At 40.1% G+C, this 23,696-nt stretch overlaps 1 protein-coding gene and 1 long non-coding RNA gene across 4 annotated transcripts in view; one reads left to right on the top strand and one right to left on the bottom strand.

Annotated features, from left to right (window-relative positions):
- The window catches only part of LOC130284147 (uncharacterized), a 34,035-nt gene extending 18,831 nt beyond the window's left edge, over positions 1 to 15,204 (bottom strand). For both annotated transcript variants that reach the window (XR_008846928.1, XR_008846929.1), the window contains exon 1: positions 15,077 to 15,204. This is a non-coding gene — a long non-coding RNA (uncharacterized LOC130284147). The remainder of the gene's footprint in view (positions 1 to 15,076) is intronic.
- Positions 15,205 to 15,427: 223 nt separating this feature from the next.
- Positions 15,428 to 23,696, top strand: part of RFLNA (refilin A) — a 104,976-nt gene continuing 96,707 nt past the window's right edge. The window contains exons 1-3 of one of the 2 annotated variants that reach the window (XM_056534174.1): positions 15,428 to 15,499; positions 21,609 to 21,734; positions 21,828 to 22,058. The gene's annotated coding sequence lies outside the window, so the exon portion shown is untranslated. The remainder of the gene's footprint in view (positions 15,500 to 21,608; positions 21,735 to 21,827; positions 22,059 to 23,696) is intronic. The other variant, XM_056534183.1, reaches the window with a different exon arrangement.

The raw sequence follows: 23,696 nt of genomic DNA, 5'->3' as shown, positions 1-23,696 counted from the left end.
TGGAGACTTACATCACGAAACTTTAATAAAACGGAAGATTTTACATGAAGAGTTTTATTTTATTTGTTTACTTAGGACTTTAACCTCTTAAGGACATAGGGCATATGCATACGCCCTGCATCCCGAATCCTTAAGGATGTGGGGCGTATGCATACACCCGTGGGAATTCCGGTCCTCGCTGCTAGCCGGTTGGGGACCGGACCGGGATGACTGCTGATATCTATCAGCAGGCATCCTGTGCATATGCCCAGGGGGGTCCTGAGCGCCGATTTTCGGCAGATCCGGGTCATACCGGTGTCCGGTGACCCGGTGAACTGGAAAATCGGGGGGATCGGGGGTGTCCAAGACACCCCCGGTCCCCCTGAAGGGATAGGAGTTAGGTGGCAGGGGTGCCACCCCTCCTATCCCTGCTATTAGTCATCAAGACGCAACGACCAATAGCAGATCGGGGGCGGGGGGGTTAAAGTTCGGTTCCCCCGTCCTTCCCACCGACGGTACTCCGGGCAGAACGGGGGAACTGTAGCGTGACCGGTGGCGGTGACGGTGGAGGTCCCTTACCTGATCGGCTGCGGCGGGCGGCGATGACGTGCGGCTCCCTCGTGGCTCCCTCATGAAGACTACAGAAGCCGGTGAGTAGTTGCCTAGCAACATCTGGGGGGGGGGCTAAACTTTGGAGACCACATACAGTGCTCTCTAAACTGTAGCCCCCCCCCCCCCCAGATGTTGCAAAACTACAACTCCCAGCATGCCCAGACAGCCGTTTGGGCATGCTGGGATTTGTAGTTTTGCAAGATTTAGAGGGCTGCAGTTTGGAAATGACTTTACAGTGATCTAAACTGTAGTCCTCCAGATCTTGCAAAACTACAACTCCCAGCATGCCCACACAGCAGTTTGCTGTCTGGGCATGCTGTGATTTGTAGTTTTGCAACATCTGGAGGGGCACAGTTTGGAGATCACGCTGCAGTGGTCTCTGAACTGTGGCCCTGCAGATGTTGCAAAAGTGCAAATCCCAGCATGCCCAAACAGCAAACAGCTGTCTCGCCATGCTGGGAGTTGTAGTTGTGCACCTCGAACTGTTGCATAACTACATCTCCCAGCATGCACTTCGGTGATCAGTACATGCTGGGAGTTGTAGTTTTGCAACAGCTGGAGGCACCCTGGTTGGAAAATACTGAGTTAGGTAACAGAACCTAACTGAAGGTTTTCCAACCAGTGTGCCTCCAGCTGTTGCAAAAGTACAACTCCCAGCATGTACGTTCTGTCAGTACATGCTGGGAGTTGTAGTTTTGCCACAACTGGAGGTTTGCCCCCCCCCCCCCCCCCCCCATGTGAATGTACAGGGTACATTCACACAGGTAGGTTTACAGTAAGTTTCCTGCTTCAAGTTTGGGCTGCGGCAAATTTTCTGCGACAAACTCCTAGGGGTAAACTCACTGTAAACGTGCCCCAGTGTGAGTGTACCCTAAAAACACTACACTACACTAACACAAAATAAAGGGTAAAACACTACATAAACACCCCCTTACACTGCCCCCCCCCCCCAATAAAAATAAAAAACATTGTACGGCAGTGTTTCCAAAACGGAGCCTCCAGCTGTTGCAAAACAACAACTCCCAGCATTTCCGGACAGCCACTGACTGTCCAGGCATGCTGGGAGTTTAGAAACAGCTGGAGGCACCCTGTTTGGGAATCATTGGTATTGAATACCCCTATATCCACCCCTATGCAATCCCTAATTTAGTCCTCAAATGCGCATGGCGCTCTCTAACTTCGGAGCCCTGTCGTATTTCAAGAAAACAGTTTAGGGCCACATATGGGGTATCTCCGTACTCGGGAGAAATTGCACTACAAATTTTGGGGGGCTTTTTCTCCTTTTACCCCTTATGAAAAGGAAAAGTTGGGGTCTACATCAGCCGGTTTGTGTAAAAAAAAATTTTTTTACACTAACATGCTGATGTTGGCTCATACTTTTTATTTTCACAAGAGGTAAAAGGAAAAAAAGACCCCCGAAATTTGTAACGCAATTTCTCCTGAGTACAGAAATGCTCCATATATGGGCGTAAAATGCTCTGCGGGCGCACAACAAGGCTCAGGAGTGAGAGCGCACTATGTACATTTGAGGCCTAAATTGGTGATTTGCCCAGGGGTGGCTGATTTTACAGTAGTTCTGACATAAATGCAAAAAAATAAATACCCACATGTGACCCCATTTTGGAAACTACACCCCTCACTGAATGTAATAAGGGGTGCAGTCAGCATTTACCCCCCACAGGTGTCTGACAGATTTTTGGAACAGTGGTCTGTGAAAATGAAAAATTTAATTTTTCATTTGCAAAGCCCACTGTTCCAACGATCTGTCAAATGCCAGTGGGGTGTAAATACTCACTGCACCCCTTATTAAATTCCGTGAGGGGTTTAGTTTCCAAAATGGGGTCACATGTGGGGGGTCCACTGTTCTGGCACCACAAGGGGCTTTGTAAATGCACAAGGCACTTCTATTCCAACCAAATTCTCTCTCCATAATCTCAATGGCGCTCCTTCTCTTCTGAGCATTGTAGTTCACCAGCAGAGCACTTGACATCCACACATGGGGTATTTCCATACTCAGAAGAAATGGGGTTACAAATTTTGGGGGGCATTTTCTCCTATTACCCCTTGTAGAAATGTAAAATTTTTGGGAAAACCAGCATTTTTGTGAAAAAAAATAATAATAATTTACACGTCCAACTTTAATTAAAAGTCGTTGGGTGTTAAGGCTCACTGTACCCCTTGTTATGTTCCCTGAGGGGTGTAGTTTCCAAAATAGTATGCCATGTGGGGTTTTTCTTGCTGTTCTGGAACCATAGGAGCTTCCTAAATGTGACATGCCCCCCAAAAACCATTTGAGAAAAACACTCCAAAATCCCATTGTCGCTCCTTCCCTTATGAGCCCTCTACTGCGCCCGCCGAACACTTGACATACACATGTGAGGTATTTCCTTACTCGAGAGAAATTGGGTTACAAATATTAGGAAGATTTTTCTCCTTTTACCCCTTGTAAAAATTCTAAAACTGGGTCTACAAGAACATGCGAGTGTAAAAAATGAAGATTTTGCATTTTCTCCTTCACTTTGCTGCTATTCCTGTGAAACACCTAAAGGGTTAACACACTTACTGAATGTTATTTTGAATACTTTGTGGGGTGCAGTTTTTATAATGGGGTCATTTGTGGGGTATTTCTAATATGAAGGCCCCTCAAATACTTCGAAACTGAACTGGTCCCTGAAAAATTCTGATTTTGTAAATTTTGTGAATAATTGGAAAATTGCTGCTATACTTTGAAGCCCTCTGATGTCTTCCAAAAGTAAAAACATGTCAACTTTATGATGCAAATATAAAGTAGGCATATTGTATATGTGAATCAATATAAAATGTATTTGGGATGTCCATTTTCCTTATAAGCAAAGAGTTTCAAAGTAAAAAAAAAATGCTACATTTTCTAATTTTTCATCAAATTTTGGAATTTTTCACCAAGAAATTATGCAAGTATCGACGAAATTTTACCACTAACATAAAGTAGAATATGTCACGAAAAAACAATCTCGGAATCAGAATGAAAAGTACAAGCATCCCAGAGTTATTAATGCTTAAAGTGACAGTGGTCAGATGTGCAAAAAAGGCCTGCGACCTTAAAGGGGTATTCCGGTGAAAAACTTTTTTTTTTTTTTTTAAATCAACTGGTGCCAGAAAGTTAAACAGATTTGTAAATTACTTCTATAAAAAAAATCTTAATCCTTCCTGTACTTATTAGCTGCTGAATACTACAGCGGAAATTCTTTTCTTTTTGAAACACAGAGCTCTCTGCTGACATCATGAGCACAGTGCTCTCTGCTGACATCTCTGTCCATTTTAGGGACTGTCCAGAACAGCATATGCTTGCTATGGGGATTTCCTTTTACGCTGGACAGTTCCTAAAATGAACAGAGATGTCAGCAGAGAGCACTGTGCTCATGATGTCAGCAGACAGCTCTGTGTTTCAAACGGAAAAGAATTATCACTGTAGAATTCAGCAGCTAAGAAGTACAGGAAGGATTAAGATTTTTTAATAGAAGTAATTTACAAATCTGTTTAACTTTCTGGCACCAGTTGATTTAAAAAAAAAAAAGTTTTTCACCGGAGTATCACTTTAAGGTGAAAACGAGCTGCGTCCTTAAGGGGTTAAAAAAGATGGCTGGATTATTGGAATCAATAGAGATCTTAGTGTCCCATTTTCAATAGAACTTGAAATGGAGAGAAACTATATTAAAGGTCTATCTTGTCATTCCCGTATGTTCCCTTTTAACAGGAAAATTTGTTTATACAGAGGTATTCATAATATTATATTGGCCTACCAACACCGTACATATCCACTGATACTTACAGCACAAGTTTGCAGTGCCAAATTTCCCATGAATCTTTTGATAAATAAGCTATAGTGTTTTTTGGGGTCAGAGACGTTTTTAAGTTATTGCATTATTTGTATTCTTTCAGAAAAATAACTTTTATTTTTTATTTTTTTTACAGCAATTAAGAAGGTCGTTTTTTCAGTTATTCAGTTATGGCTGTAAATGTTGGCACCCCTGAAATTTTTCAAGAAAATTATGTTTTTCTAACAGAAAAGGATTGCAGTAATGTATGGGCTGGACAAAATTATTGGCACCCTTAATTTAATATTTGGTTGCACATCCTTTGGAAAAAATAACTGAAATCAGTCGCTTCCTATAACCATCAATAAGCTTCTTACACCTCTCAGCCGGAATGTTGGACCACTCTTCCTTTGCAAACTGCTTCATGTCTCTCTTATTGGAAGGGCTCCTTTTCCCAACAGCAATTTTAAGATCTCTCCACAGGTGTTCAATGGGATTTAGATCTGGACTCATTGCTGGCCACTTCAGAATTCTCCAGCGCTTTGTTGCCATCCGTTTCTGGGTGCTTTTTTATGTATGTTTGGGGCTATTGTCCAGCTGAAAGACCCAAGATCTCGGACGCAAACCCTGCTTTCTGACACTGGGCTTTATAGTGTGACCCAAAATTCGTTGGTAATCCTCAGATTTCATGATGCCTTGTACACATTCAAGGCACCCAGTGCATGTGGCATCAAAACAACCCCAAAATATCATTGAACCTCCACCATATTTCTCTGTAGGTACTGTGGTCTTTTCTTTGTAGGCCTCATTCCGTTTTCGGTAAACAGTAGAATGATGTGCTACCTAAAAGCTCTATCTTGGCCTCATCTGTCCACAAGATGTTTTCCCAGAAGGATTTTGGCTTACTCAAGTTCATTTTGACAAAATGTAGTATTCTTTTTTATGTCTCTGTGTCAGCAGTGGGGTCCACCTGGGTCTCCTGCCATAGTGTTTCATTTAAATGTCGATGCATAATTCACAATGACACTGATGCTCCCTGAGCCTGCAGGACAGCTTGAATATCTTTGGAACTTGTTTGGGGCTGCTTATCCACCATCCAGACTATCCTGCATTGACACCTTTCATCAATTTTTCTCTTCCGACCACGCCCAGAGAGATTAGCTACAGTGCAATGGGTTGCAAACTTCTTGATAATGTTGCACACTGTGGACAAAGGAAAAATCTAGATCACTGGACATGGACTTGTAACATTGAGATTGTTGATATTTTTCCACAATTTTGGTTCTCAAGTCCTCAGACAGTTCTCTTCTCCTCTTTCTGTTGCCCATACTTAGTGTAGCACATACAGACACACAATGCAAAGACTAAGTGAACTTCTCTCCTTTTTATCTGTTTTCAGGTGTGATTTTTATAGTGCCCACACCGGTTACTTGCGCCAGGTGAGTTTAAAAGGAGCATCACATGCTTGAGACAATCTTATTTTTCCACAATTTTGAAAGGGTGCCAATAATTTTGTCCAATCCATTTTTGGAGTTTTGGGGGACATTATGTACAATTTGCTTCTTTCCTCCCTTTTTGGTTTAGTTCCAATACACACAAAGGGAATAAACATGTGTATATAGCAAAACATGTGTTACTGCAATTCTTCTCTGTGAGAAATACTTCATTTTCTAGAAAAATTTCAGGGTGCCAACATTTACGGCCATGACTGTAGAGGGGTGTTCCCCCACTTGATACACTATTAACCTGAGTGGAAATTCACTACAAATAGCCATTTCCTACCAAGAGAATTTGATAAGAATATGTATTATACTGTATATTAATTTTATCATCTCTATGTCATACAAAAAAAATTTAGAAGGGGAAATATGCAGCTGTCCACAACTTCCACCCTCGATATCAGATGTTTGTTGTGGGTTTCATCCAGCAAACCTGTATTTAGAAAAGGGGCTGTCCCGATGTCAACGGTTTGGATCTGTTCATGGAAGATAAAATACCATAATAGTTAGGGAAAATTAAGCAGTACAAAATAAATAAGCAAAATAGACTTTAGACTACAACAGGTATTTCCGTAAGTAAAACCTAGCACAGATGACGGAAACCTTAGAGTCACTGTTCAGTAAATAATACATAAAGAGAACATCTCATATTGAAAATACTGTGAAATCTGTTCAAAGTATGTGGTAGAGCAAAATGAGCCGAGCAGACTGATATATATTGCTGTGGGAAAAACAGCTTACTTAAGAATTTATTCATTAAGGGTGTATTCACATGTACAGTATCCTGCTCATTTTTGATGAGCAGGATTTCAAGCTGTAGGTTTAAAGCTGTGTTTAGTGTAATCTGCAAACTTAGTGTAAACTGGACACCTAAACCCAAAATAGGCAAAGGTTTAATACCGGTCACGGTATATAATGCGTCATACAGGTTCGGTCTCGGTGGCTAATGACAGCCGGGACCCTGGGCTAATAGTGTGCGGCACCGATGTTTGTGCCTCGCGCTAATAACCCTTTAGATGTGGCGTTCAAAGTTGATCGCCGCGTCTAAGATGAAAATAAAAGCTTCCCTGCAGCTTAGTCGGGCTGATCGGGACCATCGTGGTGAAATCGTGATGTCCCTATCAGCTAGAACACGAGCGAAGGTCCCCTTACCTGCCTCTGTCACGTCCGATCAGCGATTGATTGCTCCAAGCCTGAAATCCAGGCTTGAGCAATCGACCGCCGATAACACTGATCTTTGCCGTGTCAATGCACGGCAATGATCTGTGTATGAGATTGGTATGGGCAGTGTAATAGCCACTAGGGGGCGCTATAACACTGCAAAAAAAAAAAAAAGGTGAAAAAAAGTTAATAAAGATCATTTAACACCTTCCCTAATAAAAGTAAGAATCATCCCCCTTTTCCCATTTAAAAAAAAAAACTGTGTAAATAAAACTGAAAATAAACATATATTGCAGTGTGCGGAAATGTCCGAACTCTAAAAATATGTCACTAATTAAACCGCATGGTCAATGGCGTACACGCAAAAAAATTCCAAATTCCAAAATAGCGTATTTTTTTGGGTCACTTAATCGTATTATTATTTTGCATATTATTTTTGGTCACTTTTTATATCATGAAAAAATTTATAAAAAGTGATCAAAAAGTATGGTCAATATAAAAATGGTACAGATAAATACTTCAGATCACAGCGCAAAAAATTTGCCCTCATACCAGCCCGTATGCGGAAAAATAAAAAAGTTATAGGGGTCAGAAGATGACAATTTTAAACATAAATTTTCCTACATGTAGTTATGATTTTTTTTTAGAAGTAATACAAAATCAAACCTATATAAGTAGGGTATCATTTTAACCGTATGGACCTAAAGAATAAAGATAACATGTAATTCTTACCGAAAAATACACTGCGTAGAAACGGAAACCCCCAAAAGTTACAAAATTGCATTTTTTCTTAAATTTTTCTTAAATTTTCTTAAATTTTGTCTTAAATGAAAATGCAAAAACTGAAAAACCCTGCGTCCTTAAAGGGGTACTCCGGTGATTAAGATTTTTGGCTATATTGCATCTTCTTTTAATGTTCATGTTTTTTGCAATTGACATGTATTATATGTTTGTGTAGCATATGCCTTTTTTTCTTACCAGTTTGTGGGCCAGGAAGTTCTGTAGTTCTGTGTTGGATCTCTTACTGTTGTCCACAACATCTGCCATGTTAGGATTAGGCTGTGGACAACACATCAGGGCTTTTTTTTTTCTCTGCTCTTTCAGAGCCCGGAGGACGCAGGTCTGCATGAGAGAAAGAAGCCACGCCCCCTCATCTCCCCCTCCCGGAGGACGCATGTCTGCATGAGAGAAAGAAGCCACACACCCCTCATCTCCCCCTCCCGGAGGACGCAGGTCTGCATGAGAGAAAGAAGCCACACACCCCTCATCTCCCGCTCCCAGAGGACGCAGGTCTGCATGAGAGAAAGAAGCTAGAGCAGGGGGAGAGAGAGGGCATACACAGCTCCTCATCTCCCCTCCCCCTGCTCTGTCTTCTGAGGACGCAGGTCTGCACTGAAAGAAGACAGAGAAGATAAGAGTGTTATCTGAAGGGGAGGATAACAAAGTGCAGGGGCTGGGGATGTATAGACTGCAGGGGAATAAATCTCCGACTGGGGATGATTTCTGTGTGTGAAGGAGGGGGGGGGACTCCTGAATGACACATGCTGGGAGTTGTAGTCCCTGTTATGTGTGCGTATGCTAGTGTTTACAAACCAGTGTGCCTCCAGCTGTTGCAAAACTACAACTCCCAGCATGCCTGGACAGACTTTGGGCATGCTGCGAGTTGTAGATTTACAACAGCTGGAGGCATACTGTTGGGAATCACTGTTTTAGCCTATTCAGCATACACATCATGTTACACCAGTGTTTCCAAACCAGTGTGCCTCCAGACGTTGTAAAACTACAACTCCCAGCATGCCCTGACAGCCTTTGGGCATGCTGGGAGTTGTAGTTTTGCAACAGCTGGAAGCACACTGATTGGGAAATACTGGCCTAGCCTATTCAGTATATTACAAACAAAGTGCATTGTTTCCCAACCAGGGTATCTTCAGCTGTATCAAAATTACAACTCCCAGCATGCCTGGACAGCTTTTGGCTGTCCAGGCATGCTGGTAGTAATAGTTTTGCAACCCTGGTTGGGAAACACTGGTGTATGCCCTATATAGGTGTGGTGAACTACAACCCCCAGGAGACTACAGAGGCAGCATGCTGGTGCTATACCACAGACTGAAGACTCCTGAATGACACATGCTGGGAGTTGTAGTCCCTTTTGTGTGTGTATGACAGTGTATCCCAACCAAGGCTGAATATAATAGTGTGCTGTGTATAAGAGGGCCGACCCGGGAAAATAGTAGGGTGGGTAAAGGGCGGAACAAAAAAAAAGGAGCCGCCCCAAACCAGCAAGGCATGTGGCATGCTGGGATTTGTAGTTTTCAGCACAGCAAGAAACAGGAAATAGAAGCAAAGATAGAAAAAAAAAGTGGGGCATAAAAGACAACAAAGAATGGAAATAGAGTAGCTTAAACAACAAGAATAGAAATGAAACTAAACAAATAGGGTAAGTCAAAAACGGAAAAACACGTTGACCACCAGAGTACCCCTTTAAGGGATTCAGTGAAACCTTTCCTACAGAAATATAAAAATATATGTGTTTTTTCAATAGCAATTTTAAAGATTTCTACTAGTTTTCATTGGATTAAGGGTTATTTACAAAAGCCCATACCTATCTACGCAGTTCTTCTTACAGCTCATGGCTTGCTACAATGCATCCATGTTCACTGCTCTACAAATATAAAAATGTGCACAGAAAAAACCTGGCCAAGTGTTATTTATATATGAACAGATTGATGGGAATTAACATCAAATATTCATTTTTTTCTGCATGTAGCAGCTGAATGGAGCAGGCAGCAGTAGAATGACTTTCTTTATATTACCCTGCCAACATTTTCTCAACCATGAAGATCTTTCTAGACCACCTTGTTGGACGGCGAAGTCTGTAATCAGCTCTTTCTGCTTACGCTGCAGGGGAGAAAGAGCTATGTGTGCCACTGGTGTATATACCTACTGTATATAGAGCACATGGTGCTAGGAACTTGACAAAAATATGACTTTTGATATGTGAAAGGAATGTGAAATGAACCTGACTTCAACCTCTGCTGCAGATAAAAGACATTTCTTACTGCAAAAGCAGATTGAGTCTTTTGCAGGAAAATGTTTGTACTTTAGAAAGCTCCACTTGTGGAGGAGATATGTTGGAAAAGTGGTAGACTTTACATTAAGATATACAAAAGGAATTTATATGGTAAAATACATTTAAAAAAAAAGGGGGATTATAGTCAGTAAAGAATTTCACACGTGTAATTCCAGTCTATAGAATCCTCCTAGCTGAACTCTGGAAGGGGATTTTCCAGTATCTAAAGCCTATTTATTGTATAATGAAAAGTTATGTAACTTACTATCCATTATATATCGTTTTCTTGGATCACCATTTTCTGTGTCTCTGCTTGGTCGAAGAGAACATTTTTCGTTTGTTGGAAATCTTCTTGTTTACATTGAAAGACTTAAAACCTATAATTTGATGCAGTTTAGGACAGTTTTTTTTAAGGCTACTTTCACATCAGAAAAGTACCACACATCAGAAAGATGGCCAAAAGGTATGCCAATGTGTACCGTAGTGTACCCCTGCCAGATCTATTGTTTTTAATTAACTTAACATAGTGTAAAAGTGACTATTTTGGGTGCATTTCTGGGCTTATGTCGTTTTTTTGTGGGATCCAAAAACCTACCTGTCTCAGCTTTTAAGTCCCACAAAAAATATATTAAAATATATGCTTTCAAATGTACCAAATGTACTTATTTGTAAACCACATTAGGTTCATTGAAATCAATGGATCTGGTGGGGTACACTGTTATACAGTACCTCAGAATACCAGTAGTGGTAGTAGTTTTCTAATTTCAGTGTAGCCTAATCCTGTTAGAATATTTTTAGTCTCAGATAGTAAGTAGTGTTGCTCGCGAATATTCGCAATGCAAATTTTATTAGCGAATATCACATATTCGCGGATTCGCGAATATTCGCGAATATAGCACTATATATTCGTAATTACGAATATTATTATTTTTTTTTTTCAGTACACATCACATTGATCACCCCTCTGTGCTTCCAGCTTGTGTGGTGTAAAGAAGGCTCTAATACTACTGTGTGAGATTGGAGTGCGAATTTTCGCATATGCTGAAAATTTGCATATGCTAATTTTCGCATATGCGAATTTTCGCATATGATAATTTTTGCGTATGCTAATTTTCGCATACGCAAATTTTCGCATATGCGAATATTACGAATATGCGGATTTAGCGAATATATGACGAATATTCGTCCATATATTCGCAAAATATCATGAATTCGAATATGGCCTATGCCGCTCAACACTAATAGTAAGCAAAGATCATGAGACTACTGGTGTTATATTAAAATACTCATGTTGTACGTACATATTTAACTATATATGTTTCAGATGATGACTTTAAAATAAAATGTTTGTACAACATGTGATCATATTTCTTTGAAGAAATAAGTGGACTCGTCAATGAAAAAACTATTTAGGAAAAAGAAGATGGTTGGAACAGGTTCTCACTGTTTCTTTAAAACAGGAGGAGTGGCAAGGGTTAGGATGAAAAGCAGGGGGAAACAGGGACACACAAGGAAAAGCCTACCCCTGAGCAAATATTTAGGTTAGACAAAACTTTCCTGACTACTAATGACTATGGTGTTATGGCATATGCCACTTGTTCACTCTAGTAAAGAAGTTATACATGTCTGTATTGTTTGCTGGTAAAGTGTTCCTGTTACTTAAAAAAAATAAAATAAAATAAAGCATGTCACAGAGACATCTCAGAAGTTTTAATTATTTGGGGTTTAGACCCCCGAATTCACCCCCACCCCTGATTTACCATTTTATAGATGGTTGAAATATTTTTTATTTTCTCTTTTACTTCTGTAAAGCTGGGAGTTTGGTTTTCTCTGTTGTCGTAGTCTCAGTGAATGCATTAGATGCGTTCATTTGCACTACTAAAATTCTTGTGTATTGATTAATGTATTTTAGCACTTTCTTACAAGTAATATTTTAAAACCCATTGATCACTTCTCCTTCACCACATCATTATTATGAATACATGCATTATATTGTACTGGTATATCTTTCATACTCTTATATTGACTTTTTGTTTTACCATCACTGTATTTTCCTCCAGCAGAATAAAGGTCTTCTGAGGTCTTGAAGCCTTATGTTCAGAAACATCTAGGAAAACTTTTCATGTTGGTCCAATAAAATGTATAACAACTGCAAAGGAATCAAATTTCCTCCAAAGCCATTAAGTCTTATGCGTCTCTGCTCAACAGGAACCAGTTATTGAACTTGGTATAATATTACAAAACCAGGTGTTAAAGCTGCAGCCTTTTGTCCCCTACAGATGAATCTCAACGGTCAAAATATCTCACAATTAGAAGTGTCACCCAAAAATGTGACACTTCTGTGAAACAAATGCACTAGTGATATTATTATTCTTTAAAAAATGAACATAAGTTATCAGTGCTTCAGTAACTGCAGGTTATTTTAAGTATACACATATTAGAGATGCAATGGCATGTGTTTATTATATTTTCATGAATATTGATTTACCAAAATAATGCAAATTACTAAAGTGCCAAGTGCCATTGGCACTTGAGTTCTGAACATGATACAGAGCTGATAGACCCCCTTCAATTCTACACCCAACTGAATTTGTTTGATAATTAGCAGTATAAGTAAGCAGCTAGCACTGACGTGTAATTCCGTTCTAACCACTGTTCGATCACAGGACACATAGCCCTTGGTAATAATTTGTGTGGCTGTTTGTACACTGTTACTTTTCATGTTTTTGTGTTAATTGTAAAGAAAAAAAATCCTTCAATAAAAAAGATGTCATAAAAAAAAAATGTTTTGTGTGGCACTAACCCAGTGTTATCCAGTACTTCTCTTTATTTGATAAGAAAGGCAGAACGCAGCAAGACACTAGGGGTGTAACAGGCTACAGCCATTTCTTACCATAGCAGGTACTTTTTCTGGCCTTCTCAGAGTAGAGCAGTTTACTCTCAAGACTAACTTCTCCTCCAACTTTGTTGTTCCTTCTATGCGTTAATGACCCATCATTCATGAATCCTGCCTACATACCCCAGGCTGCTGTGTCAGTTAGTGTTTAGCCTTGTTGCTGTCAGCCTTGTCTACACATTCCTGTTTTGACTAATCACCCATGATTCACCTCCACCTTGCTTTTGACCTTGCCCCATCTTATACCCTAGGTACTTTTCTTAAGTCTGATTATTCTCTGAAAATGCAACTCTGGCTTCAGGGTCTTTGATATCCAATGCTAAATTCCTTTATATACCAAATTCTTTTCCTTGGCAAAAGATTATTACCAGGCTTTGGAGACAGTTTAAAAAACAAATAACTGTAGTTTTTACTATAGGAGATAATACTGTTTAATGCAGGGTTAGGAGGGGAGACAGGCTAAAACCGAACATGTTTAGAATAATTCCATTTAAAATCCAACAGGAAAGGTTTCAGTTCTGTTTCATGTTAACTGGAGTTTAGAGTAAATCCTGTATAATGATCCCTATGGTCTATTGCAGTAAGTTTCCAATGGTAAAGATTTCTGCTGTTAGAGTTTAATTAAATGTTAACTTATTTATAGTTACATTAAAGTGGACACTAAACTTTCATGAAGTCTGTTTTGTATATAACAAAAATGCATTTAAAGGAAAACTGTCACATATTTTCTCCCACACTATCCACAGGTATTGGTGGTTAGTGCGGGAGAGGCTGATTAAAACGAGCCCTACCTTGGTCTGATCCGCGCCGCCATTCACCCGCAATTGTAGTTTTAATCTCTGTGTATATCCTGCTGTAACTGGCAAAGGCGGGGCTTCTGCGGGCTAACGGACACTGATGTCAGCGCCACTCATGAATATTTATCCCTCCCTCTGGTTAGGAGCGGCGAAGAGAGGGAGAACAAGAGGGATGAATATTCATGAGCGGCGCTGACGTCAGTGTCCGGTAGCAAGCAGAAGCCCCGCCTTTGCCAGTTACAGCAGGATATACACAGAGATTAAAACTACAATTGCGGATAGTGGATAAGATGTATAAAGCCGGAATATCCCTTTTAATGCAAAGAGCCTACATTCTGTGCACTTGCTGTAGCGTGGCTGAGCTATTAAAAGACTTTTTTCTCAGTCATGCAGGTTACATAAATAGAATATTAGGGATGTTTACACATTTCTCCGATTTCCTCTGTATTGTGGTTTTTTGAGGGTTAATACTGCTGACAGATAACCTTTCATTAAGAAAAAGAAAGAAAAAACCTATAAAATAATTAAAACATGTTTAACGTAAAATTAAACAGTAGATTATTTTTTCATTGCACATTCCTTTACACAGTAGGGTGTAGCAGGGGATCAAATCTCCGGAACATGGTTCCTAGTGCAGTCAGCACAGTGACCATATGCATATGAAAACTGTGCAAGACTCTGAATAAAAGTTCACTCATTTTTCTGTTCCTGGAACTACAGAATATATGGAGTAAAGCTGTTCTGTGTAATGTCCATGCGGTACCCAAGGAGATGATAGGTGCTGTACTTAAGGGTAATTCGTAGAAGTCCCTTGGGGAAGCAGATGGTGATGATGGTACGTGGCAGGGTGTTTTAGTTAACTTGAAAGTCCCCTGAAAATGCCACAATGCTTTTGAAAAAGGGTTGCTCCCCACAGAGTGAAGTACAGAAATAAGTCTGAACACTTACTTACTTAAAAAAAAAAAAAAAAAAAAATATTGGAACTTTCTTGATTATTCTGTGCAAATCCAAACAAATCCCAGTCTTTTTTTAGCGGAGTGGAATTTTACACGTTTTAAGCAGGTGAGTAAATAGTTGGTTACTGTCCTTGTATGAGTTTATTTATACTGTTTCTGTAGTTTTTTTTTGCATGTGTAAGTGGTATACTAGTGAAATATAATTGCAGATAACATACTAAACAAGATACCGTTCAATTAGTTCTAACTCTGCTGTGGAGAACCTACTCAAGTTGGCTTACTGTGGTGCAAATACTTGAACTGTTTACTTACAGCACCAACCCCAGCATAGATACTGAAAAGATGGGTATACAATACACAGAGGGGTCCTTGTTCAGCTTTCTCCTCCTCTGACTAAGCAGCACTTCTTTTCAGAGCTGGAAACTTGATCATGATGCCACCACAGCATGGACTGGATAATACCTTTTGAACAAAATGGCTATGCTTAAAGCACATGTCCTATTTAGCCATACACTAGAGGTATAGGGCAGAAACCCACCACTGTGATCTGCTGCACCTTTTGTGCATAACAACTTATTTCTGACTATTATTCATATATTGGCATATCGGTATTCCTGACAGTTTTTTCATTTTTTTTTTCAAACCATCTCGCTTCTTGTACAGAATATCCTGGTGGCATACTGCATCTCATCGGTCACACCGCAGACATCGTCATCAAGAATCATGCAGGATTTGGTGAGACAATTGTTCTTTTATATTTTATACTGTATTGCACCGTGGAATATCTTTCACATCTGTACAGGAACATGGGCAAAAGGGCTTTCAGAGGGTTATCCCACAATCATGGGTTGGCCCAGTGCCAGGGGAGGGAGTGGCACAAAAGTTGGTAAATGGTTCCCCCTTTGGCACTCCATGCAAGGTGCCCAGCTGGATGCTATGTTGAGTACCCTTGGAGACAACAAGCCAGACACGGATATGATGTGAATATTTTGCTGTGGTAAAAATAACACTTACAGGGTATAGAGTCATAGTATAAGAGAAATTAGTAATTTTAAAATTAATTTCTCTATATGGAAACTATTTTATCTAATACTAGCAGAGTACCCGGTATTGCCCGGTCTTCATACCTAAACCTTGTGGTAGAGAATAAGTAACAATGAAGCTCTTGTCCTCATATCCTAACATCATATATCTTCCTCATATCCACAGTTCATATCCCAACCTCATATCCCATCATTATATGCTATCCCTATATCCCAACCTCATATCTTGTCCTCATATCCCATCCTTGTAAGCTGAAAATAGAATGGCTCATGGCTTGTTGGAGAAGGCATGGCTTGTCAGCCAGACTGCCATTTTCACCTGGAAATTTGGAGCTTTTGGAGTAAGGTAGAGCTGAACTGTGATAAAGAGTTTGTGATTGAAGGTGATTGATGTGAATGTATTAGGCAAAAATGTTGTTATTGGCCAAAAATAGAAGGGGCATGGTTTGCAGTTGGGCCGTGGCTTGCAAGTTGGACCGACAATCTCACCAGGAGATGCAAAGCAGAGTTTGTGGAGTAAGGTACCTAAGGCCGTATAGACTTGCATAGGACACAAAGAACCCAGACCCTCACAAATAGGGGTGGGTCAGGGTTAATTTAACTATCCTATATTTTTAGTTGACATATAAGTAACATGTGTACCAAGTTTTATTGAAATATTTCCAGCCATTTGGAAGTGATACTGTCACACCAAACTCCAAAAATGGGCTGGACAAAATTATTGGCACCCTTTCAAAATTGTGGAAAAATAAGATTGTTTCAAGAATGTGATGCTCCTTTAAACTCACCTGGGGCAAGTAACAGGTGTGGGCAATATAAAAATCACACCTGAAAACAGATTAAAAGAAGAGAAGTTCACTTAGTCTTTGCATTGTATGTCTGTGTGTGCCACACTAAGCATGGACAACAGAAAGAGGAGAAGAGAACTATCTGAGAACTAAAATTGTGGAAAAATATCAACAATCTCAAGGTTATAAGTCCATCTCCAGAGATCTATATTTGCCTTTGTCCACAGTGTGCAAAATTATCAAGAAGTTTGCAACCCATGGCACTGTAGCTAACCTCCCTGGGCATGGACGGAAGAGAAAAATTTATGAAAGGTGTCAACACAGGATAGTTCGGATGGTGGATAAGCAGCCCCAAACAAGTTCCAAAGATATTCAAGCTGTCCTGCAGGCTCAGGGAGCATCAGTGTCAGTGCAAACTATCTGTTGACATTTAAATGAAATGAAACGCTACGGCAGGAGACCCAGGAGGACCCCACTGCTGACACAGAGACATAAAAAAGCAAGACTACATTTTGTAAAATTAACTTGAGTAAGCCAAAATCCTTCTGGGAAAACATCTTGTGGTCAGATGAGACCAAGATAGAGATTTTTGATAAAGCACATCATTCTACTGTTTACCAAAAAAGGAATGAGACCTACAAAGAAAAGAGCACAGTACCTACAGTGAAATATGGTGGAGGTTCAATGATGTTTTGGGGTTGTTTTGCTTCCTCTGGAACTGGGTGCCTTGAATGTGTACCAGGCATCATGAAGTCTGAGGATTACCAATGGACTTTGGATCACACTGTACAGCCCAGTGTCAGAAAGGTGGGTTTGTGTCCGAGATCTTGGGTCTTTAAGCAGGACAATGACCCCAAACATACGTCAAAAAGCACCCAGAACTGGATGGTAACAAAGCGCTGGAGAGTTCTGAAGTGGCCAGAAATGAGTCCAGATCTAAATCCAATTGAACACCTGTGGAGAGATTTTAAAATTGCTGTTGGGAAAAGGCACCCTTCCAATAAGGGAGGCCTGCAGCAGTTTGCAAAGGAAGAGTGGTCCAACATTCCGGCTGAGAGGTTTAAGAAGCTTATTGATGGTTATAGTAAGCGACTTATTTCAGTTATTTTTTTCCAAAGGGTGTGCAACCAAATATTAAGTTAAGGGTGCCAATAATTTTGTCCAGCCCATTTTTGGAGTTTGGTGTGACATTATGTCCAATTAACTTTCTTCCTCCCTTTTTTGGTTTGGTTCCAATACACACAAAGGGAATAAACATGTGTTACTGCAATCCTTTTCTGTGAAAAATACTTAATTTTCTAGAAAAATTTCAGGGTTGCTAACATTTACGGCCATGACTGTATATATACAGTACAGACCAAAAGTTTGGACACACCTTCTCATTCAGAGTTTTCTTAATTTTCATGACTATGAAAATTGTAGATTCACACTGAAGGCATCAAAACTATGAATTAACACATGTGGAATTATAGACATAACAAAAAAGTGTGAAACAACTGAAAATATGTCATATTCTAGGTTCTTCAAAGTAGCCACCTTTTGCTTTGATTACTGCTTTGCACACTCTTGGCATTCTCTTGATGAGCTTCAAGAGGTAGTCACCTGAAATGGTCTTCCAACAGTCTTGAAGGAGTTCCTAGAGATGCTTAGCACTTGTTGGCCCTTTTTGCCTTCACTCTGCAGTCCAGCTCACCCCAAACCATCTCGATTGGGTTCAGGTCCAGTGACTGTGGAGGCCAGGTCATCTGGCGCAGCACCCCATCACTCTCCTTCTTGGTCAAATAGCCCTTACACAGCCTGGAGGTGTGTTTGGGGTCATTGTCCTGTTGAAAAAGAAATGATGGTCCAACTAAACGCAAACCGGATGGAATAGCATGCCGCTGCAAGATGCTGTGGTAGACATGCTGGTTCAGTATGCCTTCAATTTTGAATAAATCCAAAACAGTGTACCAGCAAAGTACCCCCACACCACCACACCTCCTCCTCCACATCAACCAGTGAAAACCATTTCAGGTGACTACCTCTTGAAGCTCAACAAGAGAATGCCAAGAGTGTGCAAAGCAGTAATCAAAGCAAAATGTGGCTAGAACCTAGAATATGATATATTTTCAGTTGTTTGACACTTTTTTGTTATGTCTATAATTCCACATGTGTTAATTCATAGTTTTGATGCCTTTATATATATATATATATATATATATATATATATATATATATAGATATAGATATATGTGTATACACACACATAAACACACACACACATAAAGTAAAAATCACCATTTGTCTGAACAAAACCGTAAATAATGATTTAAAAAATCCCAGTTACACCCACTCCCCTATACTCAGTATTGCTGCAACCAATCCCATCTGGTTACACACTTACAATTTCCTAATCCAATCTGCTCTCTCCAAGTAGTTTAAACAACAAGAAAAAAATTACTCAGGATTATAACCTAACTCTCTTTAGGAACAATATAGTTTGTTTTATTAAACATAGACAGGACTAAATACATGAATCATTTATTATAAAATAAAAATATTCTTCCCCTTTCATAGACATGAATGGGGCGTGCTGTGACGTCACGATCACAGAAGAACCAGGATTCCATGTCCGTAACACTACAGCGCTGGCCCAGGGATTGTGGGGGGGGGGGGGGGGGGTTCCAGCAGCAGGACCCCAGAGCCTTTGGATAGGGGATAACATATCTAGGGGCAGAGTACCCCTTTACAGTAAAAAGAAGTAAATATAGAAATCGTACTTGCAAACATAGAGAATTCTACCCCCGGGCAGAATTCTGGTGAGAAAATGTTGACTAACTTGGATCCCCAATATAAGTGTATCGTGTATCCAATCTTTTCACATTTTATATCTGCTGTCTGCAGGACAGGCCTCCCACTCTGCCTCTGGGCTGAACAGGAAAAAATAATAGGAGGGGCTGAAAAGCTTCCAGCTTGCCAGTCCTTTCTCCTTTATACTTTTAAGACTAGGAAAATGTCCTAATTTTTCACTATAAATCAGGTAACTGTATAATTCTTTTATATTTGGGTTCTCTGGAAGTTGCCCTTTCTATGGATACCTGACATTACCCATCTATTGTGTAAGTACAGTAAGTGAATGGATTGGGCACAAAAGTGGTGTGTGGCTTAATTTAAAAGGGGCTCTGAAGAGGCATCCAACCGTATATGACTGGAGCTGTTATGCTTGGGTTTGCCTCCCTGGATCCATATTTAGTAGTTTGAAAAATTGTATTTCCAGCAGTGGGCAGAAAGACACTGTTCATTTCATTCCTAGATGGCAGAGGCCTGTTGCCTCTCTGTATGCACATTTTTTAAAGGGACAAAAGAATAACTAAAGATGTGGCTGACCCCTAGCCATAAAGGAAAATACTGGTGTTGTGTGTTTATAGTAATTTAGTTGTATGGGCTAAAATGAGGTTGGATAGTGAGGTGGGAAAGTAAAATAACACTTTATAATATACACCCCCTTAATACTAATTGACAAAAGGAGGAACTGATGCCATGTAAAATCATAATAATGACAACAAATATCTATAGAAAACTAATAATTTAACTATATGCTATGAATTTTATTATTTCACACCTCCCCTATTTTCTGACTTAAAGGGGTATTCCAGGCAAAAACTTTTTTATATATATCAACTGGCTCCAGAAAGCTAAACAGATTTGTAAATTACTTCTATTAAAAAATCTTAATCCTTCCAATAGTTATTAGCTTCTGAAGTTTTCTGTCTAACTGCTCTATGATGATGTCACGTCCCGGGAGCTGTGCATGATGGGAAAATTTCCCCATAGGAACTGCACAGCTCCCGGGACGTGAGTCATCATTGAGCAGTTAGACAGAAAACAACAACTCAACTTCAGAAGCTAATAACTATTGGAAGGATTAAGATTTTTTAATAGAAGCAATTTACAAATCTGTTTAACTTTCCGGAGCCAGTTGGTTTAAAAAAAAAAAAGTTTTTGCCTGAAATACCCCTTTAAGGTGTCTCACAAGAGTTATTGTACATTGCATACATGAACCTCAAGAATGTGGAGATGTCTGTTATCAAATAAAAATTAACCTTTTGAGACCTGGGTCAAAATCATGTCATGGGCAGCTTTTCAATAGGGTAAAATCTGTAAAAAATTGATTGTATAATTAAAACTAGTGTAGAGTGGCAAAAATGCACCAAATTTCGGCACAAACTTCATTTTTGCATAGTTGTGCAATTTTGCCACCTTGTCAATGATAAATTACTCCCTATACTACAGAAATCTCTGCCACATGTAAATGGTATTGGTGGATTTCTGCAAGACCCATTCAGCGGATCAAATCTGCGGTAAGCTATGTTTCTTATTTCCCTGGCCCTGCTTCTCAAGGATTATGCCCTTAAATGACCATTTCCTGTGTCTCAATGACTATAAATTGTATTCTGGACAGTTGGACAGTATTTGACTTTGACCATAAACCTTTAAAGGGGTACTCCACTGGAAAACATTTTCTTATTTTTTTTTTTATCAACTGGTGCCAGAAAGTTAAACAGATTTGTAAAGAACTTCTATAAAAAAAAAAATCTTAATCCTTCCAGTACTTATCAGCTGCTGCATGCTCCACAGGAAGTTTTTTTTTTTTTTTCAAATTTTCCCTTAATTAACACAGTGCTCTCTGCTGACACCTCTGTCCATTTTAGGAACTGCCCAGAGTAGGAGCAAACCTATCCTGCTCTGGACAATTCCTAAAATGGACAGAGGTGTCAGCAGAGAGCACTGTGGTCAGACAGAAAGGAAATTCAAAAAGCAAGCTGTGAAACATAAAACTGCTGATAAGTACTGGAAGGATTAATGTTTAACTTTCTGGCACCAGTTGATTAAAAAAAAATTTTTCCAGCAGAGTACCACTTTAAGGGCTCTTGAGAATTCATCCCAATAACTGTCTCCAGCACAGTGGCACAGTTGTGTATTTTACCACTCTACGCTGGCGCAGTGAATGATAGATTACTCCCTATTTTACAGAAATGGTATTGGTGGATTTCTGCTACTCCGTTCAGATGAATAGATCTGCAGTGTGTGAATATTTCCCAAATGTTCAGTGTCGCTCAACACCACCTATCAGATTTAAGAGTTTGCAAGCTACAAAAGGTTGGGACCTCTGCACTACAGTATTTAATGCTATAACTTTTGTGTTTTGCTTTTTACCGAAATGTTATGTTCTGTTTATTTTTTGTTTGACAGACAGAGACAAAATGAGGACTCCTGTGAGGCATACAGACTACTGTTCTCCTTGGATCTGTGCATCACGTGATTCATAACTAAATGACTACATTGACAGAAAGAGAAATATTGTTAGTGACAAGCCAGCAGTCTAGACTGTGCCAAGTAATCAGGCTCATAAACAACGTCATTCTAACATATTGCTAGGGACGCTCCTGTGGCGGTTTTACTTGTTCTTCCACACTGAACCAAGTACTTTTGAGTTTTATGCACAGTATCCTTGTTAAGCTATAACTGTAACAAGAAAAGGATCATATTTCATGTTCACAGCAGAAAGAAAAGTTAAGGACTCACCAAAAACACTGCATGTCCCATATCATTTGTATGTTTGTACACATAAAATAAAAGGAAAGACGAATGAGGTGGTAAAGTGGGCACTGACCCCCAGAAACCTACCCAATGGTATCACCAGTTGCCATTTGACAGACCAGCTGTCAGAATAGTCAGATTTTAGTATGGGTATCCTTCTAATAGCCTACATCCTGGTTGTGAACAAGCCAATTCTACGGTATTATTTGATTATCATGGCTGATTCCATTATTGCAGCATGGTGCCCAGTGGCATATCCAGGAAAGTTGCAAGCTCCCTTTCTAGTGCACATTTTGTTGATTGTGGCAGAAAAAACATGACGATCTAACAGGACAGTCAGTAACCCATTTAGACCAGGGCTCAAATCCTCCAGTTCCTGCACTTTTTCCACAGCAGGAACACTGTTCCCATTAGCAGGAGTCCTGTGGAACCAGCATTTGTATGGAAATCTTGGGTGAAGTCCCCCACTTTTTTCCCAGGACTTGACCTCTGGTTTAGACGTAATGTTTTGTGTTAAAGAAACCTCTGAATAAGAGTTTGTCACTTGTAATTGCTGAGTGCTTAATCACACATGACTTGTAGTCAGTGGAGGAAAGCAGCACAGACGCATGGATCAGGTAAGGTAAGCCTCTGGCACTGCTTTATTGCACTTATTGCCATTGACATTCCTTGTCATTGACAGATTTCTTCATATATACCCACATAACAATAAATGTGTCAATCTTCCAGAGGAAACTACAGAAATCCATTTCTATGTTTTGTTGGAATCTTGTGCTGTGGAGTGCTTGGCAATGGCACTTTACACACTTTAAACATGAAACAAGGCTTTATTTAATCCAAAGTAAACATTGGCAGTTGTGCAAGCATATGCAACAAAATGGGAAAAAATACTTGGCCATCAATAACTATAGACTGGCTTTTAAACTCCGGTGTTTAGCAGATCTGTGATGGAGTAAATTGCTACAAATGTATTAAAGGTGCAGGCCATTAAAGGAGAAATCTCATGCCTGAAATTACAGAAAAACTTCTAAAAGTTTTAGAACACAGGGTTCCGACCGCTGGAGCCCCCACAAACTCCTCTTTGGGGCCCCAGCTCTCCCCCAGAGTGGCGGATCACAACCCCTGCCTGAAGGGGGGCCGCCCCGCCCCCTCCATATATCTCTATGGGAGAGCCGTTCGGCAATCTTCGGCTCCCTCATAGAGGGAGGGGGTCGTGACGCTCCGCTCTCGGGGGGAGCCGGATCTCCTTACTCCGCAATCTAAAACGTAACCCCTAGTCTCCGGATAGGGGATAAGTTTTTCTGTAATTTCAGGCATAAGACTTCTCCTTTAATAATCTGTACAACCTGTGACTGTCCACGTACCAAAGAATGAAACCTTTGCCAGTTTAAAGCTAGTGTAGGTTTAAGTTAAAAGGATATTCCAGGCAAAAACATTTTATCCTCTATCCCAGCGGCGGGCCCCCGCGATCTCCCTGCAGCACCCGCATTCTATGCGGGAGCTGCGTCTCCAGTTTCGGAA

The sequence above is a fragment of the Hyla sarda genome, chromosome 1 (genome assembly GCF_029499605.1).
Source record: "Hyla sarda isolate aHylSar1 chromosome 1, aHylSar1.hap1, whole genome shotgun sequence".
NCBI lineage: Eukaryota > Metazoa > Chordata > Amphibia > Anura > Hylidae > Hyla > Hyla sarda.
Note: the sequence above shows the minus strand (reverse complement) of the source record. Positions and strands in the feature narration are given on the sequence as shown.